This window comes from Budorcas taxicolor, chromosome X, assembly GCF_023091745.1.
Source record: "Budorcas taxicolor isolate Tak-1 chromosome X, Takin1.1, whole genome shotgun sequence".
NCBI lineage: Eukaryota > Metazoa > Chordata > Mammalia > Artiodactyla > Bovidae > Budorcas > Budorcas taxicolor.
In genome coordinates, this window is record NC_068935.1 from 87,568,713 (window position 1) to 87,590,069 (window position 21,357).

A 21,357-nucleotide genomic window follows, 5' to 3' on the forward strand; every position below is an offset into this window, starting at 1 on the left:
CCCCAAAGAATTGCTTTGTCATGGAGGCTTCCAGGATGTGTTTTTTTTCTTCCTGTGCCTCTGTTAGCATTTTTGAAATAAACTATAGGTTCCTTAGGTTTTAACCAGAATTGTGATTCAAAGCTTCCTGTTTCATGTAACACTGTTCTGTGTGTGGTGGGGCAGGGGGAGGGAGGCCTAGAAAGTTTCACTATGGGTGGCAACAAATGTCAGATTTTTCTTCTTCCCATCTTCTGTTTTTTAAAAAATTAATTTATTTTATTTTTGGCTGTGTTGGGTCATTGCTGCACTCAGGTTTTCTCTGGTTGCGGAGAGCAAGAGCTACTGTCTATTTGCTATGCATGGGCCTCTCATTGCAGTGGCTTCTCTTGTTGCAGAGCAGGGGCTCTAGGCGTGTAGGCTCAGTAGTCGTGGCACACAGGGTTAGTTGCTTTGTGGCATGTGGAATCTTCCTGGACCAGGGATCAAGCCCTTGTCCCCTACATTGGCAGGCAGATTCTTTACCATTGGACCACCAGGAAAGTTTCCTACCTTCTGTTAACATGCAGGCATTTATAGACCTGTTGGCAGACCAAAGAAGCTGTTGAGTTAATAGAGTGTGGTAACTCCCTAGTAATGGCATATCTTCATGCTTTTCAACCCAATACCATTCAGGTGTGAGGTAGCATTTTATTGTATTTATTTAGGATTTCTGCCCTTATTACTTCCATGAAGAGCATCACAGAATCCATTGCCCTCCCTTGGCCTGGCCTGACCTATGTGTGGCCATCTATGACCAAGCACTGAATATTCCCAGGTTGAAATCATGATCTTTCCTATTTAGCTTGAGAGTGATGAGAGGCAGATGAACAAGGGAATGCGATTGTTCTCTTGACACTATCCAAATGCCAAACTCTGCCAATGGCTTCTTTTCCTTGGGTTCTGGACCCTGGTAACTAATAATATTAGAACTTCTTCTTACATTCACTGTACTGCTTGATCCACTATCTACCCAGGTATCAAAGCTAAAAGTTTGTATGACATCACATGGTCCTTGCCATTCCCCACATATAGTGTACCCTTGGTGGCCTAGAGCATTTCAGTAGGTCACATTCCTGGCAAATGTCTACTTATCTTTCAGTCATCAGCTCAGAGGTCATCTCTTTTCTGTAGCCCTTCCTGAAACCCTGCCTATCCTCTGGTAAAATTTGCTTCTTTGTGTATTTCCCCACTATATTATATATCCCTTGAAGGCATTGACTGTTTTTGTTCAGTACTTTTGTTTTTGTGTCTTCTGTATGCCAGACATTGGGTTGGGTGGGTGCTGGGGATATAGTAGTGGCCACAAAAGTCATGATTCTTGTCCTTCTAAGCCTTGCAGTCATGTGGGAGAGTTGGAATGCAAACAAATGCACAAATGTTTCATTATGAAGTGTCATGAGTGCTATAACGTCCTCTGAAAAAGAATAATAAATGAGACATAATTTATTGGGAGGAAAGGTCTGGGAAAAAGTGACAGGTTTGGCTGAGGCTGAAAGATAAGCAAGAATTATCCAAGCGAAGAGTTGGGGGAAGGGCATCCCAGGCAGAGGAAACAAAGTGGAAATCCCTGAGGTGGAAAGAACCTGGATTCTTCCCTAGCACAGCCCAGTGGGGCTGAACCATAGTGAAGAAGGTACATAGGGGCATGGGATGAAATTGGAAGGAAGGGGGACTTCCCTGGTGGTCCAGTGGTTTGAACTTGGCACTTCCACTGCAGGGCGCACAGGTTCAATCCCTGGTTGGAGAACTAATATCCTACATGACAAGCAGTGCAGCCAAAAAAAAAAAAAAAAAAAAAAAAAGAAAGGAAGAAATTGGAAGAGTGAGCAGAGAACTGGTCACTGGTCACACAGGGTTTCATAGGCCATGTAACCAAGTATCCTAAGTGCAGTGTGGAGGCTTTGCAGATAGATTGGACAGAGCAGGGTATCAGTGAAGGAGAGGGGAGTGTCTCTATCACTTTTTTAAAAAATTAATTTTAATTGGATGATAATTACTTTACAATATTGTGATGGTTTTTGCCATACATTGACATGAATCAGCCACGGGTGTATATGTGTCCCCCCATCCTGAACCCCCTCCCTGCTCCCTCCCCACCCCACCCTTCTTGGTTGTCCCAGAGTACTGGCTTGAGGGACCTGCTTTGTCCATCGAACTTGCACTGGTCGTCTGTTTTACATATGGTAATATACATGTTTCAATGCTGTTCTCTGAAATCATCCCATCCTTGCCTTCTCCCACTGAGTCCAAAAGTCTGTTCTTTATATCTGTGTCTCTTTTGCTGCCTTGCATATAGTATTGTTGTTACCATCTTTCTAAATTCCATATATATATATACACATTAATATATAGTGTTTGTGTTTCTCTTTCTAACTTACTTCACTCTGTATAATAGGCCCTAGTTTCATCCACCTCATTAGAACTGACACAAATGCATTCCTTTCTATGGCCGAGTAATATTCCATTGTGTATATATACCATAACTTCCTGATCCATTTGTCTGCTGAAGGACATTTAGGTTGCTGCTTCCATGTCCTAGCTATTGTAAACAGTGCTGCAGTGAACATTGGGGTACTTGTGTCTCTTTCAATTCAGGTTTCCTTGGTGTGTATGCCCAGCAGTGGAATTGCTAGATCATATGGCAGTTCTATTCCCAGTTTTTTAAGGAATCTCCACACTGTTCTCCATAGTGAATGTACCAGTTTGCATTCCTACTAACAGTGTAAGGGGGTTCCCTTTTCTCCATATCGTCTCCAGCATTTATTCTTTGTAGACTTTTTAATAGTGGCCATTCTGACCAGCATGAGATGATGCCTCACTGTGGTTTCGATTTGCATTTCTCTTGATAATGAGTGATGTTGAGCATCTTTTCATGTGTTTATTAGCCATCTGTATGTCTTCTTTGGAGAAATATCTGTTTAGTTCTTTTGCCCACTTTTTGATTGGGTTGTTAGTTTTTGTGGTATTGAGCTGTATGAACTGCATGTATATTTTGGAGATTAATTCTTTGTCAGTTGTTTCATTTGCTATTATTTTCTCCCATTCTGAAAGCTGCCTTTTTACCTTGCTTATAGTTTCCTTTGTTGTGCAGAAGCTTTTAAGTTTGATTAGGTCCCATTTGTTTATTTTTGTTTTTATTTCCATTACTCTGGGAGGTGGGTCATAGAGGACCTTGCTGTGATTTATGTCAAAGAGTGTTCTGCCTGTGTTTTCCTCTAAGAGTTTTATAGTTTCTGTTCTTACATTTAGTTCTTTAATCCATTTTGAGTTTATTTTTATGTATGGTGTTAGAAAGTGTTCTAGTTTCTTCCTTTTACAGGTGGTTGACCAGTTTTCCCAGGACCACTTATTAAAGAGATTGTCTTTTCTCCATTGTATATTTTTGCCCCCTTTGTCAAAGATAAGGTGTCCATAGGTGTGTGGATTTACCTCTGGGCTTTCTGTTTTGTTCCACTGATCTATATTTCTGTCTTTGTGCCAGTGCCATACTGTCTTGATGACTGTAGCTTTGTAGTAGAGCCTGAAGTCAGGCAGGTTGATTCCTCCAGTTCCCTTCTTCTTTCTCAAGATTGCTTTGGCTGTTTGGGGTCTTTTGTATTTCTATACAAATTGTGAAATTATTTGTTCTAGTTCTGTGAAAAATACTGTTGGTAGCTTGATAGGGGTTGTGTTAAATCTATAGATTGCTTTGGGTAGTATATTCATTTTCACTCTATTGAGTCTTCCAATCCAAGAACATGGTATATTTCTCAGTCTGTTTGTGTCATCTTTGATTTCTTTCATCAGTGTTTTATGGTTTTCTGTATACAGAAAGTATTTTATTCTTTTTGTTGTAACTGTGAATGGGATTGTTTCCTTAATTTCTCTTTCTGATTTTTCATTGTTAGTGTATAGGAATGCAAGAGATTTCTCTGTGTTAATTTTATATCCTGCAACTTTACTATATTCATTGATTAGCACTAGTAATTTTCTGGTGGCATCCTTAGGGTTGTCTGTGTAGAGGATCATGTCATCTGCAAACAGTGAGAATTTTATTTTTCTTTTCCAATCTGTATTTCTTTTTCTTATCTGTGGTGGCTCGGACTTCTAAAACTATGTTGAATAGTAGTGGTGAGTGATACCCTTGTTTTTGTTCCAGATTTTAGAGGAAATGCTTTCAGTTTTTTTGCCATTGAGCATGATGTTTGCTGTGGGTTTGTCATATATGGCTTTATTATGTTGAGGTATATTCCTTTTATGCCTACTTTCTGGAGAGTTTTTATCATAAATGGGCGTTGAATTTTGTCACTTTTGCATACCAGTTGTCTAGCAGCGAGTGCCTGCCACATACTATGTGTTCATTGAGGCTTTGTTTAATGAGTAATACTTGCCTGGCCTTTGTACCAGGATTTCCATGAATATTAAAGTAGGTAAAATATGCTAAAGTGCTTTGCAAAATGTAGAATGTTAAACAAGTGTTATTCTATTAGATGTGATTCACTGGATTCTATGCAGTGATGCCTACAGATGTTCACTACCATTGGTGTGGGGGGAAGGGAAACAAATTTTAAATTAGTGAAATGTCAACCAGATCATTCCAAGCCATGAATACATTAATGTACTTATTTCTTACATATTCAAAGTGTGCCTCTATTACCAATGCCTTTAACTAATTATGGGTGAGTATAAACCACCTTATATCACACCATTATGTAGCACTACTGGTGTTAGAGATAATTATGTTGCCAGAAGCAGTATAAGTTTCTCTTCTATGCTGAATTCTCTCAATAAAATCTCTGAGCCTAAAGAATTCATTATTGAAGAGCTGGATAAATTGTGAAGAGTAGCACTCTCTAAATTTGCATTTGGATGGGGCAAGGCTAATCACAGCAGGGTGTGGCTGCCACTAGCCATGGCATCTAGTTTTCTTGACTGTTAAACATGTAACAAAATCATCAGTGTGCTGCTATTTTTGTGTCAAATATCTGGTTCCTTATTTGAACTGCAGGAACTTCAGACCAGGTGATTGACTTTTTTAAAGCCCACCCTTTGTGCAGTGTTGGTGGGAGTATAAATTGTTAGAGCCCATTTGGAGGGCAGCTTGAACTTTCTTACCAAGTGTAAAATATGTGTCCCTTTTGTCCCAGTGACTCTAGTCTAAAAAGAAACTGCACAAAAGCCACTTGTTACCTGGATATTAGGTGCCTGATTATTGTCATTTATTCACTGTTGATAATTGTGATGTTCATCATGAGAGACAGGTTACATTAATAATGGTGTATACACACTATGGAATGTATTTCATTAAAAAGAGTGAAGATGGCCAAGATAGATTTTAAGTGAGAAAAGAAAGGTCCAAAATGGTATTGTATGATCCCATCTGTACAGCAGAACAAAGTGGGGAGGTATAAGTTAGATAGATCTGAGTTTGTATGCATAAGTAATTTACATTTGCATAGACATCTTCTGGAAGTGATGCTCTTGAAAGAGTTATCAGTTCTTTTAGATTAGGAATGGCTAACTGCAAGCTGTCATTTTCACTTGACACTTTTCTATATTGCTTGACTTGTTTCCAACACGCTATACTGCCTTTTAATAATAGTCACTAGATTCTTTTCTTGACACTGTTATACGAAGAAATGAAAGATGTAATAGTGGTTGAGGTGAGAGGTCAGGTCTGAAGCACAGGAGGCAGAGTCTGGACAAATCAAAGGCCTTTGAAAGCTACCAGGGAATCGTCATGACCAGGAGGCTTGGGGGATGAGGTGGGGTGGGTGTGGCTTTGTTAAAGCTTAATACTAAGAAAATTAGATAAAATTAGGTGAAAATCATGATTTTGCTAGGTTTTCTTGATGAAGCAATTTTAATTATGTCATTAGTTTTGATACATGGATATTTTAATGCCTAAGTTGCATAATAATTGTATTCTAGGCCACAGTTAAACAATTAAGTGTCTGAATAAGTATCTGTTGTTCTTGTTCCACTTGTTTAAATATTATAAGTGAATGTTAGACTACAATTTCTTAAGCTTTTTTGCTTAAGGATGGAGGAGGAATGCCAGTATAGTCTTATGTTTGAAGCAGAGAAGATTTAAATTATCTGTATTTGCATAATAAAGTTTTGATTAAGTTAAATCTTCAAATGCTTAAGGCTCATTTTTAGCCCACTCTCTCCTCAGCAAAAGAAGGCTTTTTCCTGAGCTTCAAGAAGTAAAAGTTACTGCTAGTTGAATGTCCTCTTGATTTGGTATCAGGAATAGTTCCCTCACCCAGTTGTGTGTATGTGGAGACACGAGTCACTATCCAGTCTTGGCTGAACCTGGTTCTTTAGTATTTCGAATGTTAGCCAGGAGATGAATGATAGAAGACTTAAAAATGGATTAAGAAGCAAGACAGGTTTTACTGTAGGATGTATAATTGTATGTCTGTGTAATTGGGCAGGTGGCAGAGGCTGGAGGGATGGAAAGAATTGTGAGAAAGAAGAAAGGCTAAGGACTTTCAGGCTGAAGATGGGGGTCGAAAGACTGGAATCATAGAGAGTGCCACTTTTGAGAAATGTTTCTGGTTCTAGAAACCATAGAGCATGAGGAGCTGCCTGTACTGTGGCTTTATGTTGAGCCTGAACCCAGACCTGGAAGTTACGCTTAGAGAACAGACAGGAAGATTTTTGTCATTGCTGATGATCAGAGAAGCTGTTAGAAATGTCCCCAGCTTGGACTAGGCATAAAGGAGGGGGAAACTGGGAGAAGAAACAGACATCCTAGAAAGACAGGCGGGTGGGAAAGAGATACTGGAATTGCAGAGGATTAGTTAGGAGATTGCTGCAGTGTGAGGGCCTGGATATAAAATGTTAATTTGGGAGAATTAATTGGGGCTTCTCTTGTAGCTCAGTTGGTAAAGAATCTGCCTGCAGTGCAGGAGACCCAGGTTTGATTCCTGGGTTGGGAAGATCCACTGGAGAAGGAAATGGCAACCCACTCCAGTATTCTTGCCTGGAGAATCGCATGGACAGAGGAGCCTGGCAGGCTACAGTCCATGGGGTCGCAAGAGTTGGATACAACTTAGTGACTAAACCACCAAAGGAAGGCTAAATGTGAGAAACATCACAAAAGAAGATATGACAAAGCTTGGCTACTGGTCAACTTTGGAGGGAGAAGCAGAGTAAAGAACAACCCAAGATTTCACATTATTTAACAAAAACATTGTGAACCAAAAGTAGCCATTGTAATGTAAAAAGGTGATAGGAGTTTTTATTAGCTTTCTAGATTAAGAGAAAATCTACTTCTCAGTACAATTGACTTGTTGTTCAGTCATTTAAGTTGTGCCTTGACTCTTTGCTACCCTGTGGAACTGTAGCACACCAGGCTGCCCTGTCCTTCACTGTCTTCTGGAGTTTTCTCTGATTCATGTCCATTGAGTCAGTGATGCTCTCTATCTCTTTTTGCCTTCGGTCTTTAGCCGCATCAGGGTCTTTTCCAATGAGTTGACTCTTCACATCAGGTGGTCAAAATATTGGAGCTTCAGCTTCAGCAACAGTCCCTCTAATGAATATTCGGGATTGATTTCCTTTAAGATTGACTTCCTTTAAGATCAGTCCTTTAAGATTGATCTCCTTGCAGTGGAAGGAACTCTCAAGGGCCTTCTCCAGCACCACAGTTTGAAAGCATTGATTCTTCAGGGCTCAGCCTTCTTTATGGTCCAGATCTCACATCCATACATGACTCCTGGCCAAACCATAGTTTTGACTATAGGGACCTTTGTTGGCAAAGTGATATCTCTGCTTTTGAATATACTGTCTAGGTTTGTCATATCTTTTCTTCCAAAGAGTAAATGTCTTTTAATTTCATGGCTGCAGTCAACATCACCAGTGATTTTGGAGCCCAAGAAAATAAAATCTGTCACTGCTTCCACTTTTTCCCCTTGTATTTGACTTACTGGTTTATAATCAAATTATTTAAGCCTCTTTTGTCAGTATTTACTCATCTGTAAAATATAATGTTACCTGTAACTGAAAAGCCCCTGAAATAGCATAGATTGTCTGAATGTTTTTTTTTTTTTTAACCTGGATATTTCAGAATTTGAGTGCTTGTGCTCAGTAATGTAAATTGAATCTCAGTGTGAGTACACTCACTTTTATATGTTATATTGGTAAAACAATAATCATAATATTGATAATGATGTGTCGTCTCCCTCTTCTGAACTTCTGCTTCTGTTACTGCCTTTAACTAATTGCCAGATGAATTCTGACACCTGCCTTATAATATCTTTTCTATCATTATCTCAAGCTGCTGTTTAAATTCTTTATTATGGTTTAACTTTTTAAAATGTTTATATTAGCTCCCCATATAGAGTGGAAAATACTTGAGGGACAGGAATATTCATGTTTCTAATGCCTTAAATAGAGGCACCCAGGGAACTTATTGATTTGTTTTGACCAGTTTATATGGTATAGTAGGACTGTCTCTCCTTTTGCTTTGTCCATTATGCCTTATTAATATGGCCTCAGGTAATACTGAGTTTTTCGCAGCCACATCTTACTATGAGCTCATAATGAGCCCAAAGCCTACTTCTTACTCCAAGTATGTCTCTGTCTCTTTCTCACTTTCTTTTTAAATATTTTCGTTTACAAAAATCTTTCTGTCTAGGCTTTTACTTAAACCTTAATGTAGTTAAATTTTTATTTCTTATTCATCCTGTTTTAGCATTATTATTGTACATATGTCATGAATATATTTACCCAAGTAATTAATAAAATAGTGCATGGTGCATTAGTTTTCTATTGCTGTACAATAAATTACTGCTAACTTAGTGTATTATTTCAGTTTCCATGGTTCACGAGCCTGTCATGGTTTGGCTAGGTCCTTTGCTTATTCTCTCAGGCTGTAATCAACGTGTTGGTTGGGACCACGAGTCTCACCTGAGGCCTTGGGGTCTTCTTCCAAGCCTACATACCTGTTGGCAGAATTCAGTTCTTTAGTTGGTTGTAGGATTGAGGCCTTCACATCCTAGTGGCTAGCTGTAGTTCCCTGCAACATGGCCCTCTTCATAGGCACTTCACAACATAGTAGTTCACTTCATCAAGGCCAGCAAAGGACAAAGTCTGTATGTCACCACAGCAAGAAGGAATCATAATAAACGTGGGAATGACATCCATCACCCTTGCTGTATTCTGTTGGCTAGAAGCTGGTCACAGGTCCTACTCTTACTCGAGGCAAGGGCATAAGCACTAGGAGATAGGAATTATTGGAGGTAGCCTACAGGTGTCTGTCACACATGGCATAAAGCTGAATGAGGCTAATTGAAGACTTGCAATTTACCATTAAGCCATCAGTTCAGTTCAGTTGCTCAGTCATGTCCGACTTGTTGCGACCCCATGGACTGCAGCATGCCAGGCCTCCCTGTTCATCACCAACTCCCGGAATTAACTCATACTCATGTCTGTTGAGTCAGTGATGCCATCCAACCATCTCATCCTCTGTCATCCTCGTCTCCTCCCACCTTCAATCTTTCCCAGCATCAGGATCTTTTCCAGTGAGTCAGTTCTTCACATCAGGTGGCCAAAGTATTGGAGTTTCAGCTTCAGCATCAGTCCTTCCAGTGAATGTTCAGGACTGATTTCTTTTAGGATGGACTGGTTGGATCTCCTTGCAGTCCAAGGGACTCTCAAGAGTCTTCTCCAACACCACAGTTCAAAACCATCAATTCTCTGGTGCTCAGCTTTCTTTATTGTCCAACTCTTACATCCATATATGACTACTGGAAAAACCATAGCTTTGATTAGATGGACCTTTGTTGGCAAAGTAATGTCTCTGCTTTTGAATATGCTGTCTAGGTTGGTCATAACTTTTCTTTCAAGGAGCAAGTGTCTTTTAATTTCATGGCCGCAGTCACCATCTGCAGTGATTTTGGAGCCCAAGAAAATAAAGTCCGTCACTGTTTCCACTGTTTCCCCATCTGTTTGCCATGAAGTGATGGGACCAGATGCCATGATCTTAGTTTTCTGAATGTTGAGTTTTAAGCCAACTTGTTCACTCTCCTCTTTCACTATCATCAAGAGGCTCTTTAGCTCTCCCTCACTTTCTGCCATAATTATGGTGTTATCTGCATATCTGAGGTTATTGATATTTCTCCTGGCAATTGTCATCATGTGCTCTGCATATAAGTTAAATAAGCAGGGTGATAGTGTACAGCCTTGACAAACTCCTTTCTTGATTTGGAACCAGCCTGTTGTTCCATGTCCAGTTCTAACTTTTGCTTCTTGACCTGCATACAGATTTCTCAGGAGGCAGGTCAGTTGGTCTGGTATTCCTACTTTTGAAGAATTTTCCACAGTTTGTTGTGATCCACACAATCAAAGGCTTTGGCATAGTCAATAAAGCAGAAGTAGATGTTTTACTGGAACTCTTTTGCTTTTTCTATGATCCAACGGATGTTGACAATTTGATCTCTGGTTCCTCTGCCTTTTGTAAATCCAACTTGAACATTAAGCCATCAAGGGATACTTACTGAGCAAGGCTGTTCTAACAGCTGTGACTCTTTATTGTCGTTCAGTGAATATTTCTTTTTTTATCTTGCTTACAAAGATATAATGCGAGGTGATGTTCAATAATTTACCTGATATCATTCATCATGTGGGGCCTTCGCTGAGACAAAGAGCAGTCAAACAGGAGTAGAGCTGTGGAGATGGAGATTTCAGTTAGGATATCTGTAGATATCCAAGTAGAGATTCATCTTGCCAGGTTTGGGGCTTCCTAAAGGGTTTGGGCTTCCCCAGTGGCTCAGATGGTAAAGAATCTGCCTGTTATGCAGGATTGGGAAGATTCTGTGGTGAAGGGTATGGCAACCCACTCCAGTATTCTTGCTTGGAGAATCCCCATGGACAGGGGAGCCTGGAGAGCTACAGTCCATAGGGTAGCAAAGAGTCGGACACGACTCTGTGACTAACACTTTCACTTCACTTTGCACTGGAATAGAGATTTGGGAATCTTTCTTATAAAGATGGGGCTTCCCTGGTGGCTCGGACGGTAAAGAATCTGCTTCCAATGCAGGAAACCCAGGTTCGATCCCTGGGTCAGGAAGATCCCCTGGAGAAGGGAATGGCAACCCACTCCAGTATTCTTCTGGAGAATCCCATGGACAGAGGAGCCTGATGGTCTACAGTCCATGGGTTCACAAAGGGTCGAACATGACTGACTAACACACAGACATGTAAAGATGGTAAAAAGTTTTCTAGGGTGTGTGTATAGTTTGAGAGAGGAAAGGTACCAAGGGTGAGGTTCTGGGGAAACCCGAGTACTTTGCGTCCCCTGACCTCCTAATCCAACAACTTAAGTGGAAGAAGGAAACAGGTTATCCAGCTTCAGAGGAAAAGTTGTCTTATTTTTGTTTGCTTTTGCCTTCAGTCCCATCTCTTCCTGTCCATTCCAGCTAGCACTTATCCAGTTATCCCCCTTTTCTTCTGTTATGTTCTCTTTCTTTCCACTGGACCCATTTGGTAGACTCCCTAAGCATGTGGTGGTCTCCCTTTGCTGTGCCATCTAGCTGTTAATACCTACCTAGCCAGCCATCTAACCTTTCTGGGCCTCATTTTTCTCAAACATTGAAGGGCATAATATAGAGAGAAGGCTATGATTTTTAAGAAGCTTCTTTAAGATCTAGATTTTGTTCTGTCACCTTATTTCTCTCCCCTCTTTCCCTTTTTGGTTCTGTTGAGAGTTCAGTTCCTTTTTGAAACTTCCCTCCCTTGGCCACAGAGTTGTTGTATTCTTCTAGTTCTCTTTCTGCCTGCCTCTCCTTCTGTTGCTTCTTTGCTTTTGCTTCCTTCTGTCCCCTAATTATCTTCATATTTGGGAGTGTTGAGTTCTTTGCCTTTTCTCCCTTTATATTCTCTCCCTATGAGATTCCATCTCCTCTTTTTTTTTAAAAAAAAAAAAACTTTTTATTTTGTATTGGGGTATAGCTGATTAACAAACAAATGATGTGATAGTTTCAGGTGAACAGCGAAAGGACTCAGCTATACATAAACATGTTTCCATTCTCTCCCAAGGGCTTCCCAGATAGCTCAGCTGGTAAAGAATCCACCTGCAATGCAGGAGCCCCTGGTTCAATTCCTGGGTCAATTCCCTTGGAGAAGGGATCAGCTACCCCTCCAGTAGTCTTGGGATTCCCTCGTGGCTCAGTTGGTAAAGAATCTGCCTGCAATGAATGGATAAGAAAGCTGTGGTACATATACACAATGGAGTATTACTCAGCCGTTAAAAAGAATTCATTTGATTCAGTTCTGATAAGATGGATGAAACTGGAGCCAATTATACAGAGTGAAGTAAGCCAGAAAGAAAAACACCAATACAGTATACTAACACATATATATGGAATTTAGAAAGATGGCAATGACGACCCTGTATGCAAGACAGGAAAAAAGATGCAGCTGTGTATAACGGACTTTTGGACTCAGAGGGAGAGGGAGAGGGTGGGATGATATGGGAGAATGGCATTCTATCATGTATACTATCATGTAAGAATTGAATCGCTAGTCTGTCTGACGCAGGATACAGCATGCTTGGGGCTGGTGCATGGAGATGACCCACAGAGATGTTATGGGGAGGGAGGTGGGAGGGGGGTTCATGTTTGGGAACACATGTAAGAATTAAAGATTTTAAAATTAAAAAAATAAAAAACTTAAAAAAAAAAAAAAAAAGAATCTGCCTGCAATGCAGGAGACCCAGGTTCGATTCCTGAGTGGGAAAGATCCCCTGGAGAAGGAAATGGCAACCCACTCCAGTATTCTTGCCTGGAGAATCCCATGGACAGAGGAGCCTGGTGGGCTATAGTCCATGAGGTTGCAAGAGTTGGACACGACTTAATGACAAAACCACCATTCTCTCCCAAACTCCCCTCCCATCCACACTGTCACATAACATTGAGCAGAGTTCCATGTGCTACATAGTAGGTTACCCATTTCAAATATACCAGTGTGTACATGTCCACTCCAAATTCCCTAACTAACCCTTCCCCCCATCTTTCCCTGCCTCCAGCAACCATAAGCTCCATTTCTCTGAGTCTGTGAGTCTGTTTCTCTTTTGTAAGTAGGTTTATTTGTATCACTTCTTTTTAGATTTCACATATAAGAGGTGTAATTCAATATTTCTCCTTTTCTGTCTGACATATTTCACTCAGTATGAAAATCTCTAGATCCGTCCATGTTGCTTCATGTAGCATTTTTCATTCTTTTTAATGGCGGAGTAGTATTCCATTGTATATATGTACCACATCTTCTTTATATAGTCTTCTATTGATGGACACTTAGGTTGCTTCCATGTCTTGGCTATTGTAAACAGTGCTTCAATGAACATTGGGGCACATATATCCTTTCAGATAATGTTTTTCTCCAGATATATGCCCAGGAGTGGGATTGCAGACTTCCCTGGTGGCTCAGACGGTAAAGCGTCTGTCTACAATGAGGGAGACCTGGGTTCGGTCCCTGGGTTGGGAAGATTCTCTGGAGAAGGAAATGGCAACCCACTCCAGTACTCTTGCCTAGAAAATCCCATGGACGGAGGAGCCTGGTGTCCATGGGGTCGCAAAGAGTTGGACACGACTGAGCAACTTCACTTCACATGGTAGCTCTATGTTTAGTTTTTTAAGGAACCTCTATACTGTTCTCCATAGTGGCTGTACCAATTTTTATTCCCATCAACAGTGTAAGAGGGTTCCACGCCCTCTCCAGCATTTATTGTTTGTGGATTTTTTTTTGATGGTAATCATTCTGACTGGTGTGAGGTGGTATCTTACTGTAGTTTTGATTTGCATTTCTCTAATAATGAGTGATGTTGAGAATCTTTTCCTGTGCTGATTGTCCATCTGTATGTCTTCTTTGGAGAAATGTCTATTTAGGTCTTCTGCCCATTTTTGAGTGGGTTGTTTGTTTTGATGCTGTTAAGCGTCACGAGCTGTTTGTAAATTTTGGAGACTAATCCCTTATTGGTCACATCATTTGCAAATACTTTCTCCCAATCTTTGGGTTGTGTTTTTGTTTTGTTTATTGTTTCCTTTGCTGTTCAAAAGCTTTTAAGCAGGTCCCATTTGTTTATTTTTGTTTTTATTTCCATTATTCTGGGAGATGGATTGAAAAAGATGTTGCTGTGATTTATGTCAGAGAGTGTTCTACCTGTGTTTTCCTCTAGAAGTTTTTTAGTGTTTGGTCTCATATTGAGGTCTTTAATTCATTTAGAGCTTATTTTTGTGTGTGGAGTTAAAGAATGATCTAATTTCATATTTTTTTTACATGTAGCTGTCTAGTTTTTCCAGCACCATGTGTAGGAGAGACTGTCTTTCCAACATTGTGTAGTCTTGCTTCCTTTGTCATAGATTAATTGACCATAGGTTCATGGGCTTATTACCTCTTGGTTTTTAATTATAGAAGTAACATGTGATTACATGTTTATCTTAATATAGAAGCATCTTGAGTAAAAAATGAATGTTCTCTTTTAACCTCCTCCTCAGATGTAACCACCATCGTCATGTTGGTATCCTTCCATGTGTTGAGTCCCAAACCCATAAACTTAGCTCTCAGTTCAGTTCAGTCACTCAGGCACATCCGACTCTTTGTGACCCCATGGACTGCAGTATGCCAGGCTTCCCTGTCTAACACGAACTCCCAGAGCTTACTCAAACTCGTGTCCATTGAGTTGGTGATGCCATCCAACCATCTCATCCTTTGTCATCCCCTTCTCCTCCTGCCTTCAATCATTCCCAGCATCAGGGTCTTTTCAAATGAGTCAGTTCTTCACATCAGGTGGCCAAAGTATTGGAATTTCAGCTTCAGCATCAGTCCTTCCAGTGACTATTCAGGACTGATTTCCTTTAGGATGGATTGGTTGGATCTTAACTCTACTTTTTCATCCACAGCTTCAATCTGAATACTGTTAGCTCTAATGCTCTACTATCAGCCTATGAAATGAGTTAGCTGAATGACCTTGGGCATGTGGTTGATGTAATTCATTCAGTGGTTGTTTCTGTTCTGTGTTTCTTTCATGTCTAACATGTCTAATATGTATATATTTTTGTGTCCACATAGCATTAATGATATTCCCTATATGTTTGGTTGATCCTATTATTTTATGACTGATAAGCTTTCATTAGCTCTTCTTCCCAGTTTGTGTATATGTACAGACCCAAACAACTAGAATAACCCTCTGTCAAAACTTAGATGAAAAGGTGGATGACTAGGTATAGGACCCAGTCACTGGAAACCAGTACATGTGAACAGTTAGGTGAGTAAGAGGAAGCATGGGGATTTGTTGGAGGAGAATTAAGTGATAGATGGATAGTTTGTTGGAAACTTTTATCTGTAAATTAAAGCCAATGTTCTAACCTTAAAGAGAAATATCATGGGCTCTAAATATATTAATCTAAAATACTAGCTGCTTCCCAGGTGGTGCAGTGGTAAAGAATCTGCCTGCCAACACAGGAGGCTTAAGAGACACGAATTCGATCCCTGGGTCAGGAAGATCTCCTGGAGGAGGAAATGGCAACCCACTACAGTATGCTTGCCTGGGAAATTCCATGGCTCCAGGAGCCTGGTGGGCTACAGTCATTGGGGTCACAAAGAGTAGGACATGACTGAGTGACTGAGTGCAGACATAAAATATCAGCTACTGAAATTTCTATTTGTGTGAAAACATTGTTTTGGCTCTGAAAAAGATAAATGGATAAGTTCTGCAGTGTGAGTCACTTTACAAAAGTATTTATCTGGTGTATGTGTGTAAAATGCACATTAATTGGCAAGATTATGCTTTTGAGAATCCAGATTGCTGACAGAAGTTGATTACTCCATGTTGTATTATTGATCCTCCATTTTGTATTAATGAGGCTGTGTCATAAGCAAATGACACACTGAAAATTGCAAGTCTCTGTATAAGCTTAATTACAAAGGAGTTGGGGCTTCCCTTGTAGCTCAGTTGATATACAATCTGCCTGCCATGCAGGAGATTCCTGGGCCAGGAAAATCTCCTAGAGAAGTAAATGGCAACCCACTCCAGTATTCTTGTCTGGAGAATTCCATGGACAGAGGAGCCTGGCAGGCTGCAGTCCATGGGGTCACAGAGAGAGTCGGACATGACTGAGTGACTAACATACAGACACACATACTACATTCGAATTCTTATTTATTTGTTTCTGGCTGTGCTGGGTCTTTGTTGCTGATCAGGCTTTTCTCTAGTTGCAGTGAGTGGGGGCTGCTGTTTGTTACAGTGCATGGGCTTCTCATTGCAGTGGCTTCTCCTGTTGCCGAGCACAGGCTCTAGAACATGTGGGCTTAGTAGTTGTGGTGCCCAGGCTCTAGAGCACAGGCTCAGTAGTTGTGGCACGTGGGCTTAGTTGCTCTGTGGCATGTGGATCTTCCCAGACCAGGGATTGAACCCATGTCTCCTGCATTGGAAGGTGGATTCTTTACCACTGAGCCCCCAGGGAAGCCCTGTATTCTAATTCTTAATCCTAAATATGGACTTCCCTGGTGGCTCAGACAGTAAAGCGTCTGTCTACAATGCAGGAGACCCGGGTTCGATCCCTGGATTGGGAAGATCCCCTGGAGATGGAAATGGCAATCCACTCCAGGACTATTGCCTGGAAAATCCCATGGACAGAGCAGCCTGATAGGCTACAGTCCATGGGGTCGCAAAGAGTCAGAAACAACTGAGCGACTTCACTATCACTTATCTTAAACTGAGATGCAGCTTAGGAGTTTAAGTGTGTTGCCCAAGGTCACATAGTGATTTAATTATAAACCCTGAGCCAGAAATCAGGTCTCCTGACTTCTAGGCTATTATTTTTTCAGTTCTGCCATTGCTTCTGTGTTGCTTCTTTTCCTGAAGAGCACAATCAAGTATGTCAAAGATTGGATGGTCTTGGATACCTGATGTTTTATGAATTTTTGCAAGAATATTCAACCTCACCGGTCTTCTAAGAAAAAAGCAACCAAATAATCCAAAATACTGCAGAGTAAAATTCAAGGAGTTATACTTTTTCACCAATTAATATGGATACAATATTACCCAAATGGGGGATGGAGCTTAAAGGAAGTGGTAGGGTGAAAAGACCTTTAGTATAACACAGCTGGATGGCCTTTCTTTAAGCTGCCATTTTGAAGAATGTTGCCTTTTGGACTGACTCTGAAACTCCATTTGGCTAGCACTTTGGAATTTAAATGGGTAAAAAATATGATTTTTCCATTGCTCCCAACTGCCCTGCATGGTTTACTAGATGAGTATTTAAAAGGAAATAGAACCAGCATTGATTTATTTTATGAACTTAGGAAGTTCTGCTTAGTTTCTTCATGTGCTCAGTTCTTTCATATAGTAAATGGAAGATGTTAATGATAAAGATAGTTAATTGTTTTGAAAATTATAGATATCTTTTACTTAGGATTAAGAACATCCAAAGATAGAATGCTGTTTTTTGATGGAACTACAAAGGTTGAAAGAGTATGAGGTTTGCAAATTGTCATAACAGCAACAACATAAGAAGTTATTTACATACATCATCTCAGACTATCATAATTACCTTACAAAGTAGGCCATATTGTATTATTTTACAGATAAAAAAACTGAAACTTACAGAGCTGTTTTGGTAGAACAGAGAACTATTTAACTTCCTAAAGGTAGTTAATATTTATTGAGCCCTTATAATTTGCCAGGTACTGTCCTAAGCCCATATTTTTAAACTTCAGTTCAGTGCTCTAAGGTGAATATTGTTATTCCCATTTTAAAATTGAGGAAACAGAGGCAGACAGGTTAAGTAAGTAGCTTTTATAGCTAATAAGAAGTGCCTATTATGAATTGAGATATGCTGTTGGAGAAGGCAATGGCAACCCACTCCAGTACTCTTGCCTGGAAAATCCCACGGACGGAGAAGCCTGGTGGGCTGCAGTCCATGGAGTCACGAAGAGTCGGACATGACTGAGTGACTTCACTTTCACTTTTCACTTTCATGCATTGGAGGAGGAAATGGCAACCCACTCCAGTGTTCTTGCCTGGAGAATCCCAGGGACAGCGGAGCCTGGTGGGCTGCCGTCCATGGGGTTGCACAGAGTCAGACACGACTGAAGCGACTTAGCAGCAGCAGCAGCAGAGATATGCTATAAATGGAAAATACCCACTATATTTCAGAGACTTAGTATGGTAAAATGAATAACAGTATTTCAATATTTTTTTAAAGTACTGATTCCATGTTGAATAATTCCATGTTAGATATTGAGCTAAATAAAATCTATCATTAAAATTAATTTTACCCAATTTCTCTTTACTTAACGTGGCTTCTAGAAAATTTAGTGTATGTGGCTGGCATTTTTATATTTCTGTGAGATGGCATTGCTCTAGAGAGTTTTATCAAGCTAGATCCCAGGGGTGGGTGAAATCTCACCCCATTATGTACATGAAACTAAGAGCTGAGGAAGACAAAAATATTAAAACCTTGGGCTAAAGTTTGCTGCTGTTGCCAGTGAGTCTCTTAAGGGGAAATGTTAGAGCTCTTCTCTAATCCTTGCATTCTTAAGGGGTGGGGAGGGAAGATGCTTTTCAACTTATGTAAGTTCTAAAGTTTTATTCCTGCACACATCTAATGAATAACTGTGAAAGACACTGTGTTTATACTGTGGCTCAGATAAAAATCAACAACTCGGACCTTGCCACCAAGAAGCTTATTATCTAGTAAAAGAACTTGGACCCACGTGACTCTTTATAAAGTCATATGTAATGAGTGGTAGAAACAAAGGGCTTAGAATCTTAAGAGAATGAGATGTAATTTGCAGCTGTGGTGAGGAAGAGAGAAGGCTTGGAAAGGAGGTGACATTTAAGCTGATTGGAGAAAAATGGATAGGATTTGAATAGATGTCCCCTCTGTACTCAAAATGACCTGCAGAATTTGGTGACAGTTCATTGAACTGGCGTGGTTTTTTGCTTACCAAACAGAAGCAGAATGTGGCACAAGATGGAGAGAGGATCCACCGATCAAAATGGGGATTTGTTAAGGACCCTTCTGTGTTGCTGTGCCTTCCTTGACAGACCCTTATCTTGCACAGACATGGAAACTTCCACTCACAGAACAGCTTACTTATCTAAGTCTTTTTGATTTCTGATTAGCCAGATAGCCAAGTGTTGCTTAAGCATATTGCTTGCCTGTGTGTGTTTTTTTAGGTATGTATAGATAGATGGGCAGGCAGATAAATTGTTTTTAAATAATGGGTACAATGGGTCAAACTTGAAATTTACAGTTAACACTAATTTTTTCTCATAAATGATTGTCTAATCTCTCAAGCAAATATTTGTAGCTCCTTCCATGGGGAAGAGTAAGTAAAGGTGTAGAAAGAGGCCAGGAATGTTTACTGTAACAGAGGCCTCTCTACTTAGAAAGGGAAGTAGGAAATGAAATCATCCCCTCTCCCTCGACCATTACCACTGTGTTCAATTCTGTCTTGTCCTTCCGCCTACCAATTGTGCATCAAATTGACTGGTTTGGTTTTGTGTGGAAGTCACTTGGCATTGTAAAAAAGACTGTCGGGAGTGGGAGTGGAGGGAAGAATATTGCTTTCAAGATAAAATCCCTGAAGAAGAGCACTCTGTAGCCTTAAGTGGTGGGGCCTCTTCACACTATACTTGGAGGGTCTTTGTGTTCTAGCTGGATTTTGTTTGTTCATTTTGTGCTAATAGAGTTTTGGCCTACTAATGCAGAAGATGGAGCAGTGACTCCTTCCTGCTTTCCAGAGGATGCCATGCAGTTAGTTGGTTTTCCCTTTTAATAGAGTCCAAAAATCTTAAAGCTACAAAGGGACATTCTTGTAGAATGTTAGCATGACTAAGTCCCTTAGAAATGATAATTGCTTCTCTTAAAAAAAAAAAAAAAAACTAATGTAATTTGTTTTTATTGTAACCAGCTTTTAAAAATTAAAAAAAATACAAATAAGGGACAGAGAATAAATTTAACATCCAAAATTTTAAAAAGAGAACATTTTTAGCACCCATAGGTATAGCCTTCTAGCCTGTGTGTGTAACTAATGATAAAAAAAAATTGTACTTTTTAAGCCACTTTTTTTTTTCATCTTTACAGTATACGTGTTTCTCTATTATCAGCTTTTTATTTACAGCTAACATTTCTGAATGCCCCATTGTATTGATGCATCCTGATTGATTTAACCAATCCCTTGTTGGACATTTAAATTGTTTCCAGTTGTCTATCATTACCAGTGTTGCCATGAAAGTCCTCGGAGTTAAATTTTTGTCATATCCTTCACTATTTCTTTGGTATAAATTATAAAAAGTAGAATTGGATAGGTAGGGGCTTCTCTGGTGGTTCAGTGGTAAAGAATCTACTTGCCAATGCAGGAAACATGGGTTCGGTTCCTGGTCCAGGAAGATCCCACATGCCACAGAGCAACTAAGCCTGTGGCCACAACTATTGAACCTGTACTCTAGAGCCCGGGAACCACGACTGCTGACGTTGTGTGTTGCAACTGCCGAAGTGCATGTGCCCTAGAGCCCATGCTCTGCAACAAGAGAACCTACCACAATGAGAAGCCCGTGCACCACAGCAAAGAGTAGCCCCTGCTCACTGCAACTAGAGAAAAGCCTTAGCAGCAATGAAGACCCAGCACAGCCAAAAGTAAAGAAATTATACATATATATATAAATATATAGTTTTTTTTTAAATGATTGGATAGATAGGGTAAAGCCTGATCTGTTTATAATCTTGAACTCTTACCAATCTTGTGTTTCATCATTTGGAAAATATTTGTCAGTTTGATGAGTCAGAAAGGGCCTTTTGTTGTAGCAGTATATAATTTTAATTATGAATGAGGTTGTGCTTTCTTTGTATACTTGTATTATTGATAATTCCTTATTGGGTGGTCACTTTTTCACTGATTTAAGAGTTATTTATTAAGGGAAGTAACTGTCATAATGTACATATTTCTTCTCGGTTTTGATATGTGTTTATTATTGGTTTGTTTTTAATTTCCACAAGTTTTCCATTTTTATATAGTCAAATGTATTGGTCTTTTCCTTTGTGGTTTGTAGTTTACATACACAACTCTTACCAAAAGGCAGGGCCAAGGAGATGTGCCCTCCCAAAACTTCTGCCTGTTCTTTCTAGACCAGACTCCAGGTGCTTAGAAGTTGAGAATTCCCTACTCAATCTGCTTCCAGGGCTGGCCAAGGCCTCTTCTCTGGGCCTGTCCTAAGAGGGGACTGTGCCATAGGTGTGAGCTCTCCTAAGTCTAAGGGGTGGTTGTTTGGTGGGAGAGACGTGTGGGTGGGTAGAGCTACTGAGTCCACGTGTATATGCCCAAGGTCCCTAGTCAGGTAGGGAG